The sequence below is a fragment of the Solea solea genome, chromosome 9, assembly GCF_958295425.1.
Source record: "Solea solea chromosome 9, fSolSol10.1, whole genome shotgun sequence".
Taxonomy (NCBI): Eukaryota; Metazoa; Chordata; class Actinopteri; order Pleuronectiformes; family Soleidae; genus Solea; species Solea solea.
The window spans coordinates 4,187,069-4,214,891 of record NC_081142.1 but is presented as its reverse complement, the minus strand read 5'-3'; the positions used below and the strand labels follow the sequence as shown (position 1 = coordinate 4,214,891).

Below are 27,823 nucleotides of genomic sequence, written 5' to 3'. Positions count from 1 at the left end.
TAGATGTGAGGAAGAAGGAAAAAAAAAAAGTCTGATGAAAAAGTGAAGGGGAGGACGGGGAGAGCACTGAACAGGTGCAACGACTGTCCTTTTTTATCTCTTATTCAATTAGCAGCCATTCACTTGAGCTGCCGTGGGATCCCTGCTGCACAGCAGTAAGTGGACTTCAGGTGCTGTTTCCACACACACACACACACACACACACACACACACACACACAGAGCAAGAGAGGGGTATGAAAGCCTGGGCCCGCCTCCCTCTCTTCCACCTTAAAGATCAATACTGCACTGCCATATCCTCTGATGGGAGCTGCTGTAGCGAAGGCAAGAAAATCTAAGGTGAATAGACAGGCTGTGTCTGATACAGAGGAAAGAGGAAAAAGTTCAAACTGTCCTTTCATCCCGGCTCACGAGATGTTATGAATGTTGAGTACTACGTGCTTGAAAGTGGGACATCGCAGAAATGTCCTGTGTTGCTGTCTCTGGTGGATCCTTATTCTAATGGTTAAGGTGGAATGAGTAATAAGAGGGAGGGAGCTGGGAGAAAAGAGACCTTTGACGTGCTGTCGATGTGCTTATTCTTCTTCCATTTCTCTCCCTCCCTCCCTCGCTGTCTCCATGTCTCCTTGACAAAGTTTTATCAAGTGGTTTTTGGACACAGCAGAAACCCTCCGGCTGAACCACACACAGAGACTCTCTTTCTCTGTCTCTTCCCTTTTCTCTCTGTGTTCCACACACACATGGGCACACACTGACACACAAACACGCACAAACACACACACACACACACACACACACACTGCGTGTGGGGTGGTTGTAAGGTTAGGGCCCCGGCCCTGGCTGGTGCTGAGATTGTTGGAGGAAGATAGAAAGAGAGATGGAGAGATGGAGCTGGGAGCAGTGGTGGTGGTTGGTCCCTGGGCTCTGAGGCCTGCAGGCGGTGCTGGGCAACCTCTGCTCGCCTCTCTCCTCTGTATTGATTTCTGCTGCTCCGCGCTGCTCCACTCTGCCGTGGAGGCTCCTAGCCGGCGGGGATGAGAGCTTGGTTCACCCGCTCCACCTGCTTCTCTCCTGGCTTGGATGGCCTAGCATGCCCACTCTGCGGCAGCCTTGGCTGGCCCTTGCCATCTCCCCGGGACCCCTGAATGCAGTGCTGGGGCCACAGGAGGAAGGCAGCGAGAGAGCCCATGGCGATCCACAGCTGTGTTCACCTGCTCTGGGTTCACCCGCTTCGAACCACCTCCTCGAACTGTTTCTATCCTTCTCTCCTTCCATCCTTCCACCCACTCTGCTTCTCTTTTACCTCCTCCACTGCCTCCTCCTCCTCCTCCTCGTCCTCCTCTTCTTCCTGCTGTACACAAACAAGCAGACACAGAGATGGAGAAAAACAAGTTAATCTTAACTTTCTGAATTTTACCCACTCTGAATGTCAATCTTTGCCTTTGATCGGCGAGGAGTCACGGGTGAGGATTCTGGCATTCTCCCTCAGTAATATGAACCTACTAACCTTAAAGAGTGCAAACTGCAGGGAGTTAAGTGTGTCAGGCAGAGAGATACTGTCTGCCAAAGATACTCTCAGCTATTAGATTCTAATGTGCTGCACATAGCAAAATATAGCGAGAGCGAGCCCATTATAAAAAACCACCACTTCATTAACAGAATGTATTAAAAATAGTTACAGGTTCACATTTTCTTTTGCTCTCCCCGAGCAGCACAAGCCCGTAAAGGTCGTAAATAAGAAAGCAGCATTTCAACTATACCCTTCTCTCACTTTCCTCTGCACCATCGTCGTGTCCATGCACAGTTATGTCGATCGACAGAATGACAATGAAGTGTGTCTGCCACCACTACACTGAGTGGAGATTTACCCCTTTTCCACTAGACAGTGTTAGGCGATATCAGGTCTAGCTGGAAGCTAGTTGGTCAATGGGTATTCAGAAACCTCCTTACATTCAAGAACTTTAAAATATTTCAGTTTTTTGAGCACTAAGCTCGTAGTCAGTCCATACAATTCACTGGCCTGCACTTTACCATGACTTTTTTTTCACCTCGGGTGCAAACTGTGGCCAGTTTGGGCCCAAATGAGTGTATACATGCAGTAGTAATTCAACTCTGAGTCGCATTATCTTGCCGCGTTAGTCCAATATTGGCGAATTTCACTCGGACAAGCATGTTTACATGTATCTGAAAAGTCTGGTTTTAGTCAGACTAGCACAATAATTCAATTTTTTCGAACGTCATGTAAGCGTACGGAGTGTGAAGGTATGGAAATGTTTTGGCCAGACCAGTGGTGCTCTATTGAAACTTTGTCAAAGAAAACATCTCAGCTTTTGTATCATTCTAGAATTATTCAAATGGGCTCTGCAGCTCTCTTCTTATGATAATAGCAGTTGGGGGGGGGGGGGGGGCAGCATGGCATTTCTTTGAGGATTCATGGTCCCATTGTGTTCCTCACCAGAGAAAGAGCCATGGCCAAATTCAACCCCCACCAGCCCACATTGCAAAGCCCTGCGCCAACCACACGATCTCCAAAATGTCCTTGTCACAGGCGCCATAGAGCTCTGACAGCCCCTCTGTCCACCTCTCAGCACCCTTGTGCAGGCCTGAGAAGAAAAACAGACTAAAACCCACAGGCCAAATGCCAAGGGAATAGAGAAGTAAAGTGCAGCGGTTTAGAGATGGTGAGCTGGCAAAGCTGTGGAAGTTAGAGCTGTCTGTTAAATAAAGAGCAAAAGGGGGTGGGAGCGGTCATGGGGGGTGGGGGGAGGTGGGGTTACACTGTTGGGACAAGTAAAGCAAGTTTGGGCAAGGGGGGGGGGGGGCAAGTTGAGTTAGGGGGACATGGATGGGGACCGGGGGGTGCGGTGCATGTCTCAGACACAATAATACTATTCATTGGGCTCAGACATGGGTGTTAACTCCCCTCTGACAGAGCACAATGGGACTCGGTGGCATTCAGGCAGCCTTGGTGATATTGTTAGTTCAGGGCTGTATTCTCCCTGCCGCAGGATAGAGCGCCTGCATTGTACCCCGTCCAGCAGGATGGATGGAGGGAGGTTTGAGGGGTGAAAGGCAAAGAAACAGAGAACAGTACGTTTGTCTATCTGTCACTGCTGAAGGAGAGCAGGCAGCGGGAGCAGGGGGCGGAGAAGGCGAGGGGAGGTGCAAGAGGTCGTGGTGTTGGGGGTATTTTTGCCCCATGACATTGGACTTGTTTGTTTCAGGGAAAAGAAAATGAAACTGAAAATATGAGACTAAAGCATTAAAATGTGTGGGTATACTCACTCAAACAGTTGTAGGTCACAAATAAAAAGTAAGGTTCACTAAAAAAAATAAAAATTACAACGGAATTTGTGTTGGTGCGAAAAATGTCCCAGTAAGAGTTGATAAAACCTACATGCATTGTCATTTAAAAGTGGATTTCAATTATACACATTCCCATTAGTCAAAACCCCATTTAAACATTGGATTAAACTTTTGTTTTTTTGGCCACTGGGAACAGGATATGAGATAGATTATATTAATATCCAAGCAGCAGAGCACAGAGCTAAAGAGGCCTTGAAGAGCTCAGGTGGTGCAGACAGAGTGACATTGGTGGCAAAAAGGCAGCAGGTTTGTTTGGTGATGTCGAGTGTAGATGTATTTTGTTCTGTGCATGTGGGAAATAGTGGAGAAAGGGTAATGTAAGAAAATGATATCAGTCGAGGCTGTTGCTGTTGTTGCTGCTGTTGTTGCTGCTGGTGGTGTTGTGTGTGACTCAGATGATGTGACACTAAACAACCACAACACCTACTTTCCTGAGAAGGAGCAGAGAGGAAGATCCACCTCCCAGAAAAAAATAAATAAATTAAAAAAAACTTTTCTGCAAAAAGGGGAACGTTACATTTGTAAATCCTGTACAGAAATAAATATTATAACGTTATGTTTTGACTCTGACCGTGAGTTGGAGTGGTTGATGGTGAATTGTCTGCCAAACAGTCGACCAGAGTTTGAGATCAGTTCATGACCAAAAATGTGGTTGTGATTTGTTGTTGCAACACAGCCGTGTTTTATGTGGGAAACAAACCAAACCATTTTTGCCGAGCGCTAAACAGATAACGTATCTGAATCTAACCATATTGATTGACCAACACCCAATCAATTTAATATGCATGTGTAAATAAATAACATACTTTTGTTGAGTTAGTAAAATAGCAAAAGTAAACATGCATTAATATGCCTTTACATTCACTGGATTGTTACTATATACTGTATATTTTTTTAGGGATAGCTCGATATCACTTTCTCGTTTCCAATGCAAACCTCGAGTATCTACACTGAAATCAATCTGATGCAGTCATTATACAACCAGCTGTTAACATCACATTTACCATCGAGCCATTACAAGCAACTTCAAAGACATAATTCAAAAAAGACAAAGATTCTGCTCCCATAAAGAAGAAGAAATACACAGCTCACAACATCACTCAGCTATTAACATTTTTACATGGGATTTTATACAGGATTTTTGGATCTGATTTTATGTTTTCATATTTCCGATATTGGATCCAGTGATTTTGACCAATACCAACCTGATACCTGTAAGTTTTGTATCGGCTCAGCCCGAAAATTATTGATGTAGTGTTTTCTTCTGCTGCTATAATTCATGTCGTGTGTGCATGCACTTATAGACACTACCTTTAGAGAAACGGCTTATCATTACATTTAAAGCTGTAACTACAGGCTCTTAATGAGAGATTGCAGACAAAAAGCGACTGCGTGTTTGTAGCTTATCACAGAACGTTGTATTCGTCAATAAACCCACTGGTCGATCGATGGAAAATTGAGTTTGCATAATTCAGTTAACCATGTTTAGTGATTTATGGGGAGATTTTAGAAATTCTTTACATATTAAAATGTGAAAATGTGTCGCTCCTCTTTATATTAACTTACCGGGAGACAAATGTTTTGCCAGTTCAGAATCACAGTCTGTACAAATGTATCTTACTCATTTTAATGACCCTATAATGTTCTATGATGTTGCATCACAAACCTCTCATTTAAGTGTTTGTTCGTGACGACGTTGCAAAGGATTGCAGAACTCCAGCAGCAGTAAGGCCACGGTGATGCCGGTTTCATGCATATGATACGAGTAGTATCACTGCTCCCATATCACTCATTTCATGAACAGTACTTTGTTTGTTTCCCCCTCTGGTAAACTCGGACTAACCGTTCCCATAGCAACCTGCGTACAATGTCCCTGTGTGAGTGTGGATGAGTGAAAGAGAGGACAGAAAGGCATGCGAGGTTTAGCTTCAGACTTCATGATATTATTACAACACGTGTGCCTCTGTGTGTGTCAGAAATATGAAGCTGTATTAACATATAGTACATGAAAACTAGGGTCTTAAATAAATACAATGAAATTAATAAGAGCTATAAAAGGCAAACAGTGCAATCAAGGAGGGAAAACTCAAAGAGATAAAGGGAACACAAACAGGAGCACAAGCAAACAACAAAACAGCAGCACAAATAAAGTAAAGTGACACAAATGAACCCACATAGACACTCGGAAGCACAGAGACTAAATACACTAGACGCAGGTGAACCACATAAGAGCAGGGCAGGCAATCAGGACAGGAAGGTACATACAAGAAATATTACAAAAATAAAAAAAGGAAACAAGGAACAGAAAAACAAAAAAAGCATAAAGGTTAAAGAAGACAGAGTGACAAAAACCCAAATGGAATATTGTCCAACAAAAAGCACCTGGAGTAATCCAGAGGTCAGGACAGGAACCAGTTATAACAACTACATTCTGTGATGTTTACAGGGGAGAAAAGTTGAAATGCATGCATTTTGGTGTTTTTTGTTATTGTTGCTGCTGTTTGGTCTCCATCAGCAGAAACATTGTAACATTATATGTCCCACATTTGAAATCCGGCTCCTGGTCAGGCAATACTATAGCTGCATTCACACTAAAGCCCTAGCTGTGCATGAATTGTGACCTCACCGACATAGTGTAAACAAAACAAGTTTGTGGAAGTTGAAAGAAGAACACAACAACAACAAAGCCCTCAGTGATGATGTTACAGTGGTTACTATTTAGCACAGTTTTGTCTCGAGTCTTAAAAAGGCAGGATTGCTACAAACATGAATGCAAACATGCTATTGGCTGAATGAATGTGCTTCAGAGCATTGCACCAAAAATCGGGCATAGCTGGCAAAACCGGAGTAGAATGAAGAAGAAATTAACTAGCTCACTTGATAAAATGCATTCCAGTGAAAAAAGCCCCCAATTTAAATTGGTTTCAATGACTTGCTTGGCGACACAAGATCTAAACATAGCTAAACTGAGAAACCCAGAGAAGGGAGCGTGTAGGCTTAATCAGCATTGTGTGAACTCATGTGGCAGTAGTAATTATTTATAGATAAAAGTCTCTCTCTCACACTTAACTGTGTGTTTTTAGACTTTCTAACACACGTGCAGCCCTATTCCCGGTCATCTGCATTCAGTCTGGACTCAAACTGACCTCCTGAGGACCTCCTGTAAGGAAAGGGCCAGCGGTGTGATGCTGGGTTGTCAGGCAGGCAGGGGCAGCGCAGGGGCACGGATCTGGTCATGGAGCTAATGGTGTTCAGGGGGTGGCTGAGGTAGTGAGGGTACTGCCCTTTGTTCCCGGTTGGCGGATTACACTGGTCAACCACACAGACAATATAACCCCCTCCTGAGTTGGGAGGACCAACCTGCTCCCTACCAATGATAGGGGCGGTCAACTGATCACAAACTTAATTAGGGACAGAGGGAAGTAAGAGAGGTAGAGGAAAGGGGTGACGTAAAAGACATAGAGAGAAGCTTAGGGGAGGTAAAAGAATAAAAAAGAAAGAGGAGGAAAAAGAGCTGTGCAAGGAGCAGAGGGATACGCTAAAATAAGAAGAGGCATGGGGTTCTAAAGAGAGCAATGGGAAGCAGAGGAGGGGTGAAGAGACGGCCTCTCCAGCACAGGATTAGGAGAGAAAAGATGAAAGGATCAGGTCTGACAGAGAACAAGAAAAAGGCCAGGAGAGATGGCCAGAGGAGGGAGACCTGCGACTTTAACTGCAAGCAAGGAAATCAAGTGAGAGGGAGAGAGGAAAGAAGAAGGGAGGCTCAGGTGTCCATGACCTCGAGGCACTAGTGGAGGAGTCACTCTGATTTTTTATTTTTTTTTTTCCTTTCATAACAACATGAAAATTCGGTTCTAGCTCCCGTCATTTATGCCACAGCACACACACCTATTCAAATTCAATGACAAATGCTGGGGATAATTCTATTAGGGAGGACTTTAAGAGAGGATATTTAGGGGACAGTTAGCGGGTAGCATAGCTCGGGCAGACAGATATGGCTCTGCAACACTTAACAACAGGGATTTGGCAGCACTCTTGATTGAACATGCCAAATCCCATTTGTCGGAGGGCTGTGCACGTTTGTATCGACACTCTGTAACCTTGTGACTCCGTAAAAGGAGACCTCAGTGTGTGTGTGTGTGTGTTTTCTTGCCAGCAGGGACAGGCAGGTGGGTGGGTGGCACGGTGCAGATGAATAGGTGTGAAGGTATAAGCGCCCCCTCCTCTCGACTGTACGTCCCCCTCTATCTGTTTATCCCTCAATCTTTACATCGCCGTCCACTGTGATGCCCTCTCTCCCCAAAAAAAGGGTTGACAAAAAAGAGATATAGAGAGGCTTTGTCACACACTCTTTTTCTTGCTCCCCCATCCCCCCACCCCCCCATTCCTTCCATCCCCTATGGTAGAGCTGCCAGACTGGAGCGCTCAGCAGCTCTCCGAACGTTATTGATCCTGAGAGCAAGCCGGCCGGGGAGTTCTCTCTCTATCTATCTCTCTCCTCCCTACATCATACCCCCCAACCCCCCAACACAGCCCACAACTTTTTTTTACTCCCAACCACCAATCCTCCCTCCCTTCATTCCTTCCCTGCCTCTACTTCATTTGTCAAGGTTAAAGAACTCTTATAAAAAAGGGAAGAGGGGGTCGCCTGGATGTTATCTGACTTCATGAAAGAAATCCCCTCAGGCTGCTTCACTGGAGGAGGATGCTACTATCCAGACCCAACTCTCTCCCCCCCACTCTCTCTCTCTCACACACACACACTCGCACACATTCATGGTAGTGGCAACAAGCAGCGGCCCACTCACAGCCAATCAGAAATAGAACATAGCACGTCCACTTTGGTACAGAGCAGCGGTACAAATGGAATAGAAATGAGGAGGATGGATTCAGGAACCAGGCAAGGGGAAATTAGAGGATTAGTCACTGCGTGTTACCCAACAAGACTGAACACGGGTTACTAATGCTTTACTGATCAATTATACAGTACAACTTATACCTTTGGGTGGTCAGGTAAACTGGTGTTCTTTGTGTCAAGGAGGACGAGCATTGGCATCACACTAAAATCAAGTCTCGACAGGTCAGGTGTCTTGGTAAGCAATGATTAGCGTGAAGAAGGGAATTTTGTAATTTCGTAAAAAGAATAAGAATACACACACAGTACACAGTACACAGTACACAAATAATCATTTAACTAAGAAAGTAATCTGTTAGTTAAAGCTGGAAAAGGGCGTCTGTAAGGCTGTGTGGGGTCATTCTGCAGCCTCTCAGTACGAAGCCACAAAAACCAGGGAGCTGCGGAGATGACTGAAGTTGCTGCAGTCTCACTGAATGAATGAATGAATGAATGAATGAATGAATTCACTGAATCTAAACAAATATCCCACACATTTCCTTCACATGGGGTAAGAAGAAGAAACATAAAACTAGCCCTGTCTGGTGCATCATCTCCTTCACCACTGGTTCTGGAGCTTCGTCTGTATGATGGGAGGTTCAAAGCTTCAGAGTCGACAAAGACCAGTTTGACCCACTTCTTTGGCTCAAGTATCAAACGACTCGGTGAGGACGCTCGCTGCATTCTAAACAAGTTGAGATATTTTCATTTTCGTGAGAAAAACGGGGCACATCACAACGGATGCACGTCGAAACCGTGTCTGATGCCCTTGGAGATAAAGAGATAAATGATGAATTACGTAAAGACCAAAAAGCAACTGAATCTTGCTACTGCTGTGTCTTTACAAATGTCAACGAACAGAGACCACGAAATTTGTCTGGAAAGAGATGTACTTACATATATACTTACATATAGGTAACCTATAATTCAGTAGTTACAATGAATGCAGTTCCTAGTAAAAAGTAAAGTTACTTTGCACAAAACCACCAGACCTGCAATTCTAACACGTCATAATCCACCCAGAGAGATGATCTACTGTAGCTCCTGCAATTCCAAGCTTTAAGAGAGTGTAGCAGCTACTGTCCCTGTTTGTAAAAGGACTGGAAATGGCTCTGCATGTGGAGTACAGCCTGTTTTCCATTGTTACTGCTTCCATTCTCCCCTTTAAAGGCCTGCCTCTACTCCAGGCTACATCAGGCTGGCAAATCCACACGGCGGCACATTACAGAGCCACACTCTCCCCTCCCTTTGTGCTCAGTAATTGCCACAATGCATCTTCTCATCCAGCTAATTAAGTGAGTCTTTCCCATTGTCTCCCAATACTATTACCCCTTCACACAGTCAGAGAGAAACACACACAAACACACACACACACACACAGAGGGAGAAAACATGGAGATGGAGGGAGCAAAGAGGTGGAAGAAATACAAAGGCAGGAGTCCAAACAGAGTGAGGATGGATGATAAAGGCATGTGTCTGTGTCCTGTAGTAAAAGCTTTCTGTTGTCTGTTTTTAGAGGTTGTAAACAACACATTTCAGCTTTTCCATGGTATTTTTTTTAGCAATCAAATGTAATAAACTACTTTGAAAAAAAAAATCATATTATGAGTTTTAATGGGCCCAGAAAAACTTCACAAGGGTTCGATGCCAATATAAGCTCCATATATAGCTTACAACTAACGTTTCATCATTAACCATAATCCGTATTAGTGTTGTGCGATCGCAGGCGCCGTGTGTGATGCAACTGTGTCGACATTATCATGTCATCCTTTCTGCTTAACTTCACTGTCTTTAAACACGTTAAAGACATGTGATGAAGATGTATGAGCGTGATATGTGACGTCACCACTGGTTTGGTCAAATATTTAACTGCAATGGACTTCAGTGACATCAAAAGTAATCTTGTTTTCAGCAGTTTATTATTATTTTTCATCATGTATGAAACTGTTATTTTTAAGGGAGAAATTCGGTATTTCTATTCTGATGACGAAAACTAAATGTTCTCTTTGTATTCATTTAGTCGTTCGTGTAGGACACCATAGCGTAAATCCAACTATAATACAGAATAAGATTGATTCTTTTAACTGACAGAAAGTAAACCCTGGGCAGGGTGTTTGAACTAAAAGAGCATTAAAAAAGAAACAATTGAAACATGAATAATTTAGCTGCAGAGACTCAGCTTCAGCCCGATCTATCACGCCGCTTCACAGAAACCTGATTCTGACTCAAAGTAAATTCCACTCTTATGTACAGTAAAGTATAATATCCTGCACCACGCTGGGCTACATTGTCTCCAAATGTCACGACTTCACTGTACATCTGTGCACAATAATGAGCAAAGGGGAGGAAAGCGAGAACATTGGAAACAGGTGTTTTTGTTTCCCCCTCGCTCTTTTTTTCCATTCTCATTACTCAGGGCCTTTGTGGGGCTAACTGAGGAGGTTGGACTGAATTATTGGGCGACAGAGACCAACGGACTCATCTAAATTCCACATCTCTTCAGAGTTGCTAAGAGCCCGCTCTCCCCACCACCACCACCACCACAAAGAACACACATACAGACACACAGTGTGTGCTACAGGTCGACCAATATGGGCTCTTCATGGCCTGATATTTAGAAATGGTGTCAGCTGATCGCCGATATAGTTTTTCTCCCCCCCCCCCCCTCCCTCTATGTGATAAAATGTAGGCGTTTAATACTGCACAAAATAAATTAAATCACCATTTACTGTTATTTACACTGATGATCTATCTCTCCAATCTGTCTGCGCGGCCTATACTAAATATTAAATCCACCGAGACCATCTTTTCCTACTCTGCACATGCTCACCATCACTTGCTGACCTCTCAAACTCTCACAAACCAAACCCCAAGATCTTTCCCTGAACCCCTCCCTCAACCTATACCGCATCAAGCACCCCCCCCCCCCACACACCCCCACACCCCCATCCTTCCCCCGCTCAAGTTCCTGTCAAGGCCTTGACAGACAGACAGACAAGTAGGTTGACATCATGGTACAGAGAGACTGAGAGAGAGAGGGGGCTGCATGTCTGTCTGCCCCCAGTATACCCACACAATGCAGCAGGGCATCTGGCACTGGGGAGGGAGGTGTGTGTGTACATTCGTGCGTGGGACGGACTCTGTCAGGACAAAGCGTTTTACACCCCCTCCACACACACACACACACACACACACACACACACACACACACACACACACACACACACACACACACACACACACACACACACACACACACACACACACACACACACACACACACACACACACACACACACACACACACACACACCTCCACCCACTCAGAATATGATTAGAGTTTGTAAATGGTGGCAGAGATGTAAATGTGTGAGGAGAAGAAAGAGGCTGAGATGAGGGAGTCAGTGTGTGTGTGAGAGAGAGAGAGCGAGAGAGACATAGTTGTATTATGTACATACAGTGAAGTTATATGTAATATTTTCAGGCATTTTAAAAAAGTAACTGGAGATATTTATAAAAAGTAGCATGACAATAAGGCGAGAAATATTCAGAAATCACTTAAATTCTTCCTCTAAATGTATTTAGTTTTTCTGCAAACTGTTTGTATCTCAGATTATTTTTGCCCATCATTTTTGTAAAAGAAAAATATAAATTGTTTTGCATATAGTGTGAAAAAAAAACCTACACATCTTTATTATTGTGAGATTAAATGAGAATCTTGTCTTTAATATCAGTGTGCATGTTACATTACATTCAGACTTACAATATGTGGGTGCTCATGAAAACAGCTGACTCTAGGGCTGGGGAATAATTCAACATTACACGTTGTCATCAGTATCAGTATAACACAGGTTCAGTATAATGTTTGCACTATCACCGACATTTATCGTGATAATTATTGATATTGGCGGTTTTGAATAATGCTTTTAGTCTAACAGTGATTATTAATTATCAACCAAGCGCTCCATTTTGTTTTTATTGTTTTACAAAGTGGGCACAAGGCAGGTGTAGTGTAGTGGTGTGTGTGTGTGTGTGTGTGTGTGTGTTTGGGCATGTCAATAGCAGCTTGTTAATTTGCAGGACCCAAGATGAAAACAATGGTGCCAATGGGACAGAAATCAGTGTCATAATTGTCTCTCTCTCTCTCTGTCTCTCTGTCTCTCTGTGTGCCGCGGCCCCCACCTCTGTCTCCGTCTCTGTCTCCGTCTGGGAGGCTGTCTACTCGTTGTGTGTACACAAGTGTGTGTCTGTCTGTGTGCATACATAAAATAAATGAGCTGTGCGTATGCATTGTGCAAGTCCACAGGCCCAGTGTATATATTAGAGATGTGACTTGACCCGAGCACACTGGAGCAGGGTCTCTGCGTCGCACTGGGCGTGGGAAAAAGGGGAGACCTCTTTTCACAGCTGCTCTGGCCGTTGCATTGAACCAATGGAGGCCCCCACCATCACCCCCACCACCAGCCCCAACCTGCCTCCGCAGCTAATGCCCCCCCCCTCCCTCCCTCCTTCCTCCTCTCCCATTCACTCCGCAGCCTGCTGGCTTTCAGCAGAACCCCCTTCCCTCCCTCCCTCCCTCCCTCTCATCACCCGGCTGCACCCCGCCATCCCTGCCACCACCAACCTTTAATAGAGCCACCTCGCCATTCAGCCCATTTGCATTGAGATGCCTGAGGCCTCTTGTGCTTTGAGGAGGCGAAGAAAAACAACACAGCTTACTGACTAATGAAAAGAAGCAACTCATGTCAATGCAAATTAATTAGCCAACAAAGCATATTTGCTTATGCGCACACTTTGCAATGACAAATGCAAATCTCATGACTTTAGTCTGCTTTTTAAAACGCTTTATACTCATTTCTAGTTTTTCTCACTTTCACTCTCTCCTCTGCCATCCCCTCTGCAGATAGCCTTTAATTTATGTTAACATACGCCGCCACTCTACACTCTCTGCCTACCCCCCTCCCTCCGCACACACACATATATTCAACCCCTTTCACAACCTCCCTCCATCCAGTGTATTCATTTGAAGAGATTTATTTCCAACCAAGCTGCATAATGCAGCAGGTTTACTTTAAATCAACTTTTAAGAACAGCCAAGCTGTGTCGTTTATGCATACGAATTTGGAAAAGACTGTTGAATTTGTGACAGCAAACAGGAGGCTGATTGCTAACTTTCAGAAGCCACGGGGTGGGGGGGGGGGGGGCGGCAGTGGGTGTTTGGTGTTGCTATTAAAGATAACCCATTACTGATAAACCTCACAATCGGCCTGTTTAAACACACCGCGCAGGCTTCATTTGTTCCAGATACTTCCGCTAATCAGACAGAATAACCAAAGCAAAGGCTGGCTCAAGGGGTGGAATCATAAAACACACTCCCACATGCAATTTAGTGGGAACTTTAAAAAGGTCACGTAATGTGCAGAATAACTCTGAGAGATTCTCAGGAGCACTTCCATCGTGCTGTCTGGCTACCCCGCTGATACACCAAGCGTGTTGAGGAAATGTTGAGAAGCAGCGAGGGGGCAGCGGGAGGGAGGGAGGGAGGGAGGGAGGTTGAGGGAGAGAGTAGCGAGGTTGTAGCCGAGAACCTGAAAGGACTCCATCTCCCTTGGCCAACATGCCATGACGGTGTGGAGCAGCAGCCTGAATTGGTTTCTCTGGGGTGGCGGAGCTGGAGAGGTGATGGCAAGATGAGCCCGTATGGGGATAGAAAAGGGTGAAGGGGGGGAGGGAGGAGAGGGGGTGTGGAGGGAGCAGATATGCTACACTGAGGTATGTGTGTTTTTGATAAAGAGAAAGAGTGAGAGATGGCAGACAGGATGTGGAGTGCCGTATGAGCGGATTAGTGTGTCCCTCTCCACAAGTGTTTCCATATACATGAGAGCCGCTCGGCGGTTCAAGCAACACTGCGGCGTGTGAATTCACACATCCTCCGCCGCCCTATAGGAGCGACTGTAACAAGTGCATATTCTCTATATTGGTGCTGTGAAACGTGAAATGTTGCTATAGGATGTGAAGAGTGTCATTTCTGGATTGATGTCTCTCCGAGTCAAATTTAGCCTGTAGCTATGCCTCAACTTCCAAAGCCCAAGTCTAACCAATGCTTGTTTGCATTGATTAATCTAGTTTGTGGATATGATATTGACTAAATGGACCGGCAGCCCCCATCGAGTTGAAGCAGAGTGAAAGAGGTTTAAGCGGTGGTTGAACGCTATGGAGGAGGATAGCCACAGGCTGTGAAATCCCCTATGATCTTCCCTTGTCTGATTCTCAAACGCAAACTCCTCTCTGGGGGGGGAGGAGGCATGCTCGCATAGAACTAGGCCAATGTCACAGAACACTCATCGAACCCTGGAGGGAAATTACCAAAAAAAAAAAAAAATCACTTCTTGTGTTTCTCCTACATAATGGACCTCAATCTCTGCGGATGGGGCCTCATCTTCCTCTCCTCCACTTCCCAACGCCGCCTCCATCACTCCGTCTACTTTGTTCTCGGCAGGAGGTTGAACATGCACAAGCTGAGCGGCATTCTCGGCCCCGATGGCCTTCAACAGGATAGCGAAATGCAATCTTTAGTCATGTCACTCAGCACAGGGAGGACGAATGAGAGCGTCACGCCACTTCTGGTTTCCGCCCTCGATCATCTTTGACATTATGCTCCAGTATTTAAAAAAAACAAAAAAAACAAAGCAAAGGTTTTGCCAGCAGGTTAACGGTGTGTCTGTGCTGCTCTGTTTATATGCAGTGCACAGTACAGTGATAAACTAGCAGGTTTCTCATTGAGGAAACAGCCAAATATCTGTTTCCATCAACCAATGCATAGTCAGTGTTTGAGTGCATGTGTTGTGTCAGAGAACTGCAGAAAAATATCAGAGGTACAGAGAAAAAAAGAGAAAGCAGCTGAAACAAACAACCAGAGAGACAAGGACACAGAAAGTCCATCCGTCCTGGGAGAAGGAACCCTCCTCTGTGGCTCTTACTGAGGTTTCTTCAATATTTCCTTCCCCGTAGAAGGGTTTTTGTGTTTTTCCTCACTCGATGTGAAGGTCTAAGGATAGAGGGTTTCACCTGCTGTACAGACTGTAATGCTCTTTCAGGCGATTGGTGCTATATAAATAAAATTTGACTTAACAGGACGGCAGCGGACGAGTAAAGAACGTGAAAGTTTGAAATGAACCAATCCGTACCTTTCCAGTGGTCTAGGTCATAAAGGGCGGAGCTACAGACACTGTAGTCCGCTGATTGGTCGATTCAAGAATCGTTACCTCAACACAACCCTGTCACAAACAAAGCGTGTCTTCTTCACAAGCCGAAAGCCCTTTATTTACTGGGACTTGTTCTTCATCATGGGATTTATTGGCGAGCTACACTGTGACGTGCTGGTGTGACGCAGCCATCACCATCTGACCCACACACCCTGTGGTGGAAACGCAAGCTGGATGTACAGTATACTGCAAATGAATGCACCTTGCCAACACACATCTGGACCAAACCCCCGCACACATTTATCCCACAAGCGAAATAAAATATAGATTACAGAAAAGTGGCCGACGTGCATTTTAGCTGCCAAAACCGGAAAAATCTATGAGGTGATATCTATCATAAAGCAGGAGGTGAGGAAAAGAGGGATAAAGAAAACTCTTCTGCGACTCAGTCCTCAACAATAACAGGTCTGTGTATTCATGCGAATTTTTCAACCGCGTTTATCGATCGTAATCACAGCAGTTTGACTGACAGAGGAGGAATTATTGTTAAAATCTCACCTGTAGCTTTGAAGCAATGAAGTCTGTTCACAGCACAGTGGGTGGGTTTGGTTGAGGAGGTGGTGGTGTGTGCCTCTGCTGACCTGTTGCCCTGCAGGTTTCACACAAAGGTCGCCTTCACTTGGGATGTGTGCATGTGTTTTGTGTGCGACTGCTCTTCTTGCCTGCACTGCACACAACTCCTGCAAAAACAGAAAGCAGTCAGTTAAGAGACGGTTCATTCCCATAACAGGTGACGACCGGATTTACTTTTAAAACACACGCTGTCCTTGAGCACAAATTCATTTCACATCAAAAACTGTTTGTCCACATTTGAAATCTAGTATCATAAGAAACCTCTATGTATTTTTTTCTCTGTTGATACAAAAACAGTGTTTACTGTTATATTAAAAAAATTAAGATTTGTATTATAATAGTACAATAGTTAACACTTAATATAGCTTCAAAAGGAAACATCTCTTTGGCTTCACTCCACTGAACAATGCAAAAATAATAATAATAAATGCTCTATAATGAGAAACAGCAGCAGAATATTCTTAGATCGGTATAGAAAGTTTCCAACTGTAAATACATAAAAATGCCAGTCTTCATCACACACACACACACACACACACACACACATCTACAAACAGACTACACAACGTGTACACAAAATATACGGAGAATACATCCACTGAAAACTGGCATCCTTTTTTTAGGGTTTTACAGCCTGCATGTCGGCCTTTCTTCCCCCCACCCCCCTTTCCCCTGCATGGGTCAGAGGCTGTTGCTAGGCTACCAAACCCAGAATTGTTAAGTTCAGAAAAGAAGAAAGAAAAGTCTATATGCAGTAGGCCATCGCAATTCAAGGTGAATTAGAAAAGAAAACTGATAATAATTGAAAATGGATTTCAGAGGTATATGGAGACAATGACTGTGGGTTATGAAATACGTCGCACTTGGAAAACATGCGATAATGACGTTATCACTAATAATATGAGTAATGTGAACTTTGAAAACAGTTTTCACTTATAACAACTATTTAAAATAATGCTGACAAAGAGAAATCCCAGCATTTCCACTCCTTTGGGTGCAAAAATCGTCATTTTCTTAACATAGATGGAATTTACAGACGCAGATAAAAACAAATCACACGCTGTGATCTTGAGCACAGTCCTGAGGTTGTTTTTAAAAATTAAAAATTTTAAAAATAAAAAACACTATGATGCTCCACAGTAAAAAAAAAAAAAAAAACAGCTATTCTGTAATCAACAGTATCCTGTCATGTTTATGGTCTGTAGGGGGAAAAAAATGAGGCACTAAGGATGGCCGTAACAACGTGCTGAAGCACACACACGTTAACACATGTACAAATGCCCAATTGCATGTGCACACACACACACAAGTGCTATCTAATCCTGAGGCCGAGTGTGACACAAACAAGATAACGTCGATTGGATGGTGGCTTGGGAAATTGCAGCCTATAGTTGTAACGCTAAAACACCGGCCCTGTTACTTACAGTATAGAGGACAGTGTGTATAGGGTACAGGTGCCGTATTTAAACATCTTTGTCAACAAGTAACAGTCACCTATATTCCACATTCAGAGCAGAGCTAAGGAGAATATCAGCCATACAGTGCAGAGGAAGCGAGTGAAAGAAGAAAGCAAGAGACACACACACACACAGAGAGAGAGAGAGAGAGAGAGAGAGAGGGAGGTGGCATCATAGTGACATATCTGTGTTTTGGCACAAAAGGCCACAGACATGACAGGTTTGAAACACATGCACAAACACCTGCTCTTCTGTTGTCTCAGCTCATTCCTCTATTATGTTCCACTACGTATCCTCAACCCTCGTCTATTTTATTTCATTGCTCGTTAAATGCCGTAAAAAGATGGTGCAATGATGTTGGGATGCAGCGTGGAATCATTGTTTCGTCTGCTTCACTTGTGCATTTCTGTTACCTTAGACTTAACAAAATATAAAACATTAGTGTTTTAATGCAGAAATATTGCTTATTATATCTTTAATTGTTCTAACATGAAGAATATATGTAAAGATAAAAAAAAAAATCAGTGTGGAAGACAATGGAGAGTGTCAAGCAGCCTTACATGGCAGGTGCTGGTAGGCTAGACCTAGACCAGGCTAGACTGGGCTCCATCTGGTGTTGAGGGCCTCCTCCTCATGGTGGAGAGGGCCCAGACAGACACATATTAATGTGGGAACACCGACGTCTAGCCTGCCTCTCAGTCACTCGCCAGACGGCATTTCAATCTCAAAGGGCTCTCTTGCCATATCCTCCATTTATTACCCCCACAGCAATGCATTCACTTCTGCTGCAGCAGAGTGGGAAGAGATGGGTGTATGGTGATGGTTGTGGAATTGGTATTAGTCCACATGGTGTTGAATCTTACGAGGATTTGCAGTAATACAAATGCTGTGGCTTCACACTGGGGATGTTTATTTGCGATAATATTAAAATGTAGTTGTAAAATTTTTAATGGCTGGCGTTTATGATGTGCTAAATAAAATGCACGATAGGATATTCCAGTGATAATAATAATGCGCTTTAAGCTTGCATATTTAAATATATTGTCTCATTGGGACGTTACACGCTTTTCTCTTTTATGTCACATTAAAATTGAAACATCTTGGTCCTGCAGGGTTTTGCTAATGAAGGCATTCATTTGCATGACGCTCTGTTAAACTACTAACTGCACAGTTCATACTAATAGCCCGAAAGATTAATACCGTCATAATTACAACTGCATACAACTGAGGTTTATAGTCCAATGTTTCTTCTGTACACACACACACACATATACAGCGATATAGCAGCCTGATGTGAGAGCAGACATATTCCCTTGCTCTGTCCACACGAGCTCCTTCTCCATCCTCCTATACTGGTCTGTGACGCAGTAAGCATGAGGCCTACGAGCAGCAGCAGCAGCTGCTGCTGCACATCTGTGCCGTTCATTACACACTCCTCTGTGCACGGCACACAGCACAATAGCATTAGCAGCTAACTCACAACCGGCTTGTTTAAAATTCACCAGGCTCCACAGCAGAGTGGTTCACCCTATCACTCCTCTCTGACTCAGGATGGAGCAGGAAAGAGCAGATGATGATGAGCAGCCCAAACAGCATGATAAAACAGGGCCCCGGAACAAGAAAAATATCTCTGGACGACCCAGCTGACCCGTCCTTATTACCGCCTTCCAAAAATCTGCTTAGCATATCCACACACCACCAACAGGCATATACTCATCGGTGATATATGTGTGTGTGTGCTCACTGACAATGGCAGCATGAGTTAAGTTGCAGCAACCACCTTTACTGCATACAGCCATTCAGTACACGGCATAATCTGTGGTAATCTGTCGTTCTCTTTCTCTGTGTCGCCATCTCTTTCTGCCAGGCCTGAAGATGCATGCAAATACATAATACAGCCAGCTTTAATAAAAACAGGTGGAACAACACCTAATGGCACAGAGAGGTGATGTAAAACTAGATATGTGTGTCTGCAGCTAGAGGAACATGTTGGGACTTACTGTAACATTCTGTCTCATTTATTTTAGATATAAGGGAAAGCTTTTTTTTGTCTTTACGTTCTGTATAGACCCCAGGAAGTGTATAGCGCCACATTAGCTCATGGTGACCTTACTAAACTAAAAACAAAAAAAGAAATACAGGGATATAAGACACTTTTGACAATCACCAAGTGACCGCAATATTGTCTCAGTCCCAATGTCTGATTAACTTGGACCGTCTCATCGTTCTTGTGCAGTATCAAATCAGCAGTACAGTGTGGTCAAGCGACATTAAAGCATCTCCAAAGTGGAAACTAATTGTGCCGCGTAAAAATGTGACAGTATCTAAAACTTTGTTTTAAAGCAGCACAAGTCTGCTAAGGAGCATCCGCTTGCACATGGATATAAGTCTTAAAGCTACTACATACAGTACACATAGACCAACAGCAATGGGGGTACTGTTGGAACACGTGACTCCCTGGAATCGTCCAATCAGGTGCCTCCCCACAGCTACACACCGTGTTCATCTCAGCTCCTCATTATCAGCCTCCAACATCAACTACACGGTCACTACAAAAGCGTGTAAAACATGCTCAGCTTCAGTCCTGTCACCAAAAACACACTGTTACTGTTCCATGATGAGCAACAGCTCTTCATCATCATCATCATCACCATCATCATCACTCTATGGATGGAGCCTGTCTCTGACTGGCTGTCACTCCTCGCATCACCCGTGGAAACAAATGTATCACCCATGAATCCGCGTGTTTTCCACTCGCTCCTCTCCTCCGCTCTTCTTGCACACACGTCCAGGGAAGCGGGCGCTGCGTTTGGCGGTGCGGTGCACGGACTCTGCCGCGGGCGGGCTTCCAGTCCTCCGTGTGCAGGCTGCATCCCTCCCTCCATCCCTCCATAGCGCTCCATTCATCCACCAGCATGCAGCAGCAGCCGCGCCGTCGGTCCCGGCAGCGGCTCACTCATTCCGCCGTGATGATTGCAGAATTAGTTTATACATTCGGTTCTCTAGCTTTATGATATTGCATAAACTCATACAGCTAGATAACCAAAGAGAAAAACTAACCCACGTCTCTTAAAGGGGCCGCCGCCGCTGGAGCTGCGTGTGTTGTGGTCACATGGAGCCATTGCATTCCGCCTGCCTGCCTGCATGCTCACCTCTCTCTCTCTCTCTCTCTCTCTCTCCCTCCCTCTCTCTCTCTCTCTCTCTCTCTTCCCCCCTCTCTCTCTCTCTCTCTAAAATATAAACGCGCGCATGCACGCACCACGTCATATTCTAGGTAAATATCCAGTTGTTGTTTTTTGCCCGTTACGCAGTAGGTTACAGTTACACCCGTGCCATTATTCCGCTTTGGAATAACCTACAACTGTATGGACAATGATGTAAAGACGAAAATGAGCAGATATAGCTTGACATCAGCATGATGTCATCACATAAACAGCAGCAATGGGCTACAAAATGTCTTGTTTTCAATAAAAACGAATGGACAAGAAACTGATCCAAGCCATCAAATTAATTTAAAGAGCATTCATTCTTGGTCAGTGTCCAGGAAAGGTCCTTGGTATTCTTTGAATTCACTTTTAATGTCGTGCCTGATATATATGTATGTTATACGTTATAATAGGAGGAGGTATATATGGTAAACTTACCATATAAGTCCTGACCTGACAGTAACAAACTTCACTAGTTGTGTGGTATCAACTGGGTATCGAACTTCCTCTATATCGCCTTATATCGAAAAGTTGCTGTCACTCAATAGCAACTTTTAGCAGCTCTGATTGTTTGACTGAGATCTAACACTGCTGTCTAAAAGTCTGCAACAAAACAGCTGAAACTAAACCTGTGATGTCATTTCTTTCAATTAAATGGACATTAATATGGTCCAAACATCTGCAGGGTGAAGTCATCCAGCTGCAGGAGGACGTTCACACATCCACGTGCATGTCACCCACGACGACAGGACAATAACGTAAACCTCTAATGACATTAATGTAGCCAACATTCCCTGGATGATATAATGACCTATATAATATAAACAATATGTATTATGGATCACGAGGTGAGATGTAATGGCAGGCTCCACCCAGTGTTTCCTCACAGCAGCTCACCAACAAGCAGCTCACTGTTGTTTTAAATGCCAGCGTACATCGACCCATTTCAAAGCACACACCACTATTTCCGTGTTGTTGGCTGAGTTAATCCACGAGATGTTTGAAAGCATGACAAACTACCTGAGGCCTGCGCACAGCAGCACAGTACAGAAGGGCTAAATGTCAACGACATGATCTAGTATAGTGGAGCAGCTCCAGCCTCACTGCATGTATATACTTTGGATTAGTTGGTGACAGGCTGTGACAAGTTGAAGTCCAGGACAAAATAGGACTCTGGAGGTAATAAATCACAGCACATGCAGTCCTTTGAGTTCACCAAAGACTGCTGCATATACAGCATTATGTAAAGACCAATAATGTTTTAAAATCAACAATTTAATATATAATGCGCTCAGAATCTGGCTCACGATCCCAAATGCTAGTCATATATCCGTGACCCCCACTTTTCATGCTGTACTGATTAATTTAGTGGATCAATTAAGGGATTAAAAACCTTGACATACAAATACAAATAATAATGAATAGAAATTAATCGTAAAAATGCAATAAAAGACTAAGATAAACGCGTGGATGAAATACTGCAATTTGACATCTTAGATTACATTATAGGTAACTGAAGGGCAGATTAAATGCGTAAACCTTTAAATGTGACTCAAAAACACAGTATATACTCCATATTAAGTGTAACTGTACTTCCATAGTAAACTAAATGAAATTTTTTTTTTTTTCAAATATCCAGCAGGATAAGTGAATCTTCTAGTCTGAGTCAGAATGAGAGCCTCTGTCCTCGGCTCTCTCCAGTCGTCATACTCTTTGCATTCAACCACAAGCTAAATCCGGCACATTGGAGCACAAAGCCCATTATTACGCGCAGCATTATCGACGCATGTGAGTGAATCCACGAAGAAATAAAGCGAGCACAATGTCCACTGTGTGGTCTCTCTCAAAAAAAACGACTGCAGCAAAGTCGGAGGAAGAGATGAAAATGTAAGGAGGGGAAAAAAAAGCTGAGGAGTCAGATGAAAGGCTGCGCGGAGGGGTCACACTGCCGGGGGGACACGCGGGATGAGGTGTGAGCACGTGTGTGGGAGCATCGGTGGGGTCGACATATAACGGACACGCAGAAAAAACACAATTTAGAGACCTGATAAAGACTGGAGGCGGAAATCACTGCAGTGACTTCACAATACAGGCCATTAAAAGCATTCGACTGATGCATTATCACAACAAATCTACATGGTTTAATCCAAAAAATGCACTCACTCACTCCACTGAGTCTCCGGGTCATTCAACAAGGTGAGGGATCAGTTCATCCCTCACGTGATCCTCCTAGAATCCACTAAAAAAAACATCCAACAATAACATTATAACAGAATATTGTGCAGCACCAACAGCACGTGACTGACTACAGGTCACACATCACAATGTTGTTGACAGTAAACAATCAGCCACACCCAACAAAGACAGAAAGTTTGTTGACAAATAAAAAAGCCTGCAGATCAGTGATCACAGCATTACATTCAATTTATACTGCAAAATATAAATCTGGTGTGTTTTTTTATGTTATATATAATAGTTTACTCTTATTATTTCGTAATTGTGTGTTTACTCCATTATTGTATAGTAAATGTATGAAATGGAAACAGATCTTTAGGATGCATTGTGTTTTAATTACAAACGTGTGAGGGGGGGGGGGGGGGTGATAATCATCGGCATGTCTGATGACTAAAATTAAAATAATTACATAAATAAAATAGAGTAATTTTAGTTGACTTCTTGCTGAAGCCAGTGGTGTGTTTTCTCTTCTGGTCTTTGGCTGCATGTGTATTAATCATATGTCCACTTCCCTCAGACTGTAAAATGTTATCCAATGAATTAAATATGACAAATTCAGGATACATGGGAAATAACGGGCCTTATATCTCCACTGTGTGTGTGTGTGTGCTTTTTTTTAAACGTTTTAACGTAAGGACATTTATGATACTTATTAATGTTTCAGACCATTTGTGTTAAGTTTTTTTTTCCTACCTTCAAACCAAGTGCAACTACAGCACTGAATTCACGTGGAAAAATAAAAACGTTCTCCGTTAATAATCCATGAAGTGTTTTCATTTTTCAAACCATATCAGTAAATTTCCAAACCACTGTAAATCAAATAGTTGAGATACACACACACACACACACACACACATACACACATATGTATATATATATATACACTATATATATACTATATATGTATACGTGTATATATGTTTTTGTTAAATATTTAAAAAAATAGAAATATAAAATTCAAGAGATCTAAAAAATAGGATATATATTAAGGTCGTGTGTGTGTGTGTGTGTGTGTGATATGAAAAACGATTGTACTGTACATTAACGCTGATTGACTCACTCAAACGTTTCTTCGCTTGTATCAACTGACACGCCCCCAACTGCGTCACGCCTCCTCTCACTCACACACACTGAACACCTAATTTAATTAATTATTTTCAATTCTATTCTATTACAATATATTCTGTTCTGTTATATTATTTTCTATTCTGTGTTTGTTTGTTTCCCTTTAATTCAAACTATTCATCATTAACATCTTATTTTATATTTATTTGTGTCACAGTAAAGAAAGAAAGAGAGGAAACGACACAAGTTTTAGGTACTAAAACAGTTCTTCACAACAGATCAAATGGCGGAGGCTGCGTGGAGCTCAGCACATCTACAGTTAGAAAGTTCAGTCTCTGTCCTTGGTGCTGAAACCAAGGAAATTAATTCACTGCGCTCTTTTTACGCCGTGTGAGGAAATTGTTTTGTTACAGTTTATAGTTATAGGTTGTTTTTTTTTGGCAAATCTAAATCAACTGAGGCCGAATAAAATATAAAAAAAATGCAGTTTGAAATTAAAAAAGGAGAGACGATATCAGTTAGCAAAAATACACGACTTTCATATTCTGAATGATCTGATCTAAACCTACGAAAATAAGTATCAAAAGTGTGTGTGTGTGTGTGTGTGTGTTCATTTATTTTTTGATTTTTTGAAGGATACGGCATTAAAAATAATTATAATGATTAAATAATAATGTCAATTTTTATATCCGCTTTTCTTCGGATTGTTGCTTCACTGTGATATTATTTTGTATTATGTTTATGGTGAAATATTTATGGCAGTTCTGTGCCTTTTATAAATTAATGTAACCACAGAAATGTTGTGTGTTTTTCGAGTTTACATGTGCATTAGATGTGGATGCACACCGGTGCCAGCAGTACAAGCTACACTAGGCCTGTGCACCTGTTGCACTGTGTGGAAGAAAGAAAGAAAGAAAGAAAGAAAGAACATATTACTGCTTTATAATTATATTAACAATATTAGACTGTAATAGATATGTACATATATAAAGATATTTTCTCTGAATTTAGAAAAAACACAAAAAAATAAGAGTGACTTTGTGTGTTTCCAAGAATGTGGTGGTTCTCTATTGTAGTGAGCTGCAAAAGCCTGATTCATTCATTTCACACTGAAGCTCCAAAGAAGATTTTCCCACAAACAACTGACAGAGAGAGAAAAAAAAAGAGCGAGAAAGGAGGTGGAGTGGAGAAAAAAAAGCCTAAAAGAAAGAAAGAAAAAAGTCAACATCAAGTTCAACAACGTGCTGGTGCTCATTAGCATCACAATGCTGTCTGGGAGCACACAAGTCTTCTTTAACAAGAGACTCTGGCGTCAAGTCCCTCCACCTCCCGGCCAAGGGCACATTTTCCCATGCTCTGCTCACAATCACACAACTGTTTGCTTTACAAACGCTGGCGCTGGGGCCAGAAAAGACTCAGACCCGAGACTCAGGCCGCCTCAGCACCGCTCCAATACAGGACGCAGCAGCCTGATGCCACTCTGCTGTTTGAAATGTTCATTAATTTATTTTATTACTATCCATAAATCAGTTGTAAATAAATCTCATTTGCACAACTACAATTACTGACAATCTACACTGACTGATTATTAGTATTAATGATAGTATTATTATTATGCGGCTAAAACTATCACATATTCAAATATAAATCATACAAAAATCATGTACTTACAGGCCACAAACTTGGAGTAAATTCCACATCTCCGGTTTAAGTCCACGAAGTAATTTTACGCAACTTTTTTTTTTCTAAATCTCTCACGCGCAACCACACAGAGCCGAAAGTCCACGGAGACACACAGAGATAGAGAGAGAGAGAGAGAGCGCGGCACGCAGAGTCTTCACTTCACAGTCTGACTGAGAGTAAATCTGATCCAGCACCGCTGAAGTGTGTCACAGGCTTTTACTTTTGTTTGCTTCTTTGGCCGCAGAGGGACAAAAAGTCAAGGCCGAAGAGGCGACACATGCTGCCGGCATCCGCTCCTTCATCCCGGGGCTTCTCCTCCTCCTCAGCAGCAGCAGCAGCAGCAGCAGCAGAAGAAGAAGGAGATGATGACAGTGTGCGCGGAGCTGCTGCGTCGCTGCTCCCCTGCTCTCTCTCTCTCTCTCCCTCTACACACACACACAGACGCACACACACTCGGAGGGCACAGTGGACGACGTGTCCAGAAGCCCAAACATCTGACCATTAAGAGCCGGTGTCTATTGTTCTGTTTGAATGACGCGTCTCTCTCCTTGGTTGCATGAAGCGTCAATATTGGCAGCCTTCAGTATAGAGATGGTGATGGAAGGAATAGTGGTGGTGGTGGCTGCACGGTGGGAGGGCGCAGTAAGGGGTGGAGGAAGGCACAGAGGAGACACATGCAGCAAATCTAAAAAAAAAAAAAAAGGGGGGGGGGGGGGTAAAAAAAAAAAAACTTGGAGTCTCAGGGTGGAGGCTAAAAATGCAGCAGGAAGCTTTAGCTCGACGCCACATACTTTAGTAGTGTGCCATATAGAAGGCACCTATATACACTCTCCTCCTGGTGAGGTTCACAGACACCGGCAGGAGGATGGAGACAGACCTCGGCAGTGGTCTCCAGGCACCTGTGTGACCAGCTCACATGGAGGAGACTGTAAATATAGTAGTTTCCAAGCGTTGGTGGGTTGATTATAAGAGGCAGATGCGTAAAAACGAAACGAGAGCTGGAGTCAGGGAACAAGCAGCGCGCATGCAGCGGCAGTGACGCGCGCGTGTCTCTCTCTGCGTGATGCTGATGTTGCCGCAGCCTCAGCAGAAGCAGATGCTTCCTTCCCCACGGCTCCTGCGGGTCACGTTGTTGTTTCGTGTTGCGACGTCTCCTTCCTTCCCTCCCTCCTTCCTTCCTTCCTTCCTTCAACGCGCGTCAAAGACAGCGCGCGGCGGTAATACGCGCCTGTGCCAAATGTCAGAGCTGCTGAATTATAGGTCTGTAAAAATAGAATGGCGCGAGGCTGCATGCGTCCACAGGAGCGTCAACGGGGTGCGCTGCTAAAAAAAAAATAGGGGGAAAAAACGATCACATGTGTTAAACGTGCTTGTTTTTGCGTGCTGACGTCACGCGCCGCGATAGGTTACTCTACGTTTGATGTCCAATAAGAGCGCGCGTGCAGAGCCGCGGTTTGCATGGCGCAGAGGCTCGTGCGTGGAACTCAACCACAATAATTTGTGCCATTTTGGCACTAAGCTGCTGCTGCTGCTGCACGCATTCATTTATTTATTTAGTTAGTAATCTATTAAGACGAATAAAATAAGACCCGCCAATAAAAGACATTTTGAACAAACATGTCCAGTGTGTGTGTGTGTGTGTGTGTGTGTGTGTGTGAACATTTCAGACGAACAATAATTGAACAAGATGCTCATAATATAGAATATTTAGGACTGGACTATAAAGGTCAAAAATGGTCTGTTTCGAAAAAAAAAATACAATTTTTTGCCAATATGTGAAACTTTGAATGTACGTATTACATTACATTTTATATTATTTGTATCAGCCACTGTCACTGTACATTAAATTAAATTAAAATGATCTTAGTCTTTTTAAAGTATTTAAAGTCTTAGTCTTTTAAAACCTACAATAAAAATACGATGTAATGCAAATGTATAAATGTAATTATTTATCTGTAGACAAATATGTATCCTTTGTTTTTCATGATTATTTTATTCTATTTTATCTATTATAGTATCTTTGTATATATTAACATTGTCTCCATTTCGTTTCTCTAATAGTTTGAGGAGGAGCGACAAA

At 43.2% G+C, this 27,823-nt stretch overlaps 1 long non-coding RNA gene across 1 annotated transcript; it reads right to left on the bottom strand.

Annotated features, from left to right (window-relative positions):
• Positions 1–202: 202 nt before the first annotated feature.
• LOC131465867 (uncharacterized) lies at positions 203–27,066 on the bottom strand. Its single transcript, XR_009241344.1, has 3 exons — positions 25,732–27,066; positions 16,023–16,204; positions 203–1,350 (listed from the first exon to the last, which is right to left on the bottom strand). It is a non-coding gene; the product is annotated as an uncharacterized LOC131465867 (long non-coding RNA).
• Positions 27,067–27,823: the final 757 nt, after the last annotated feature.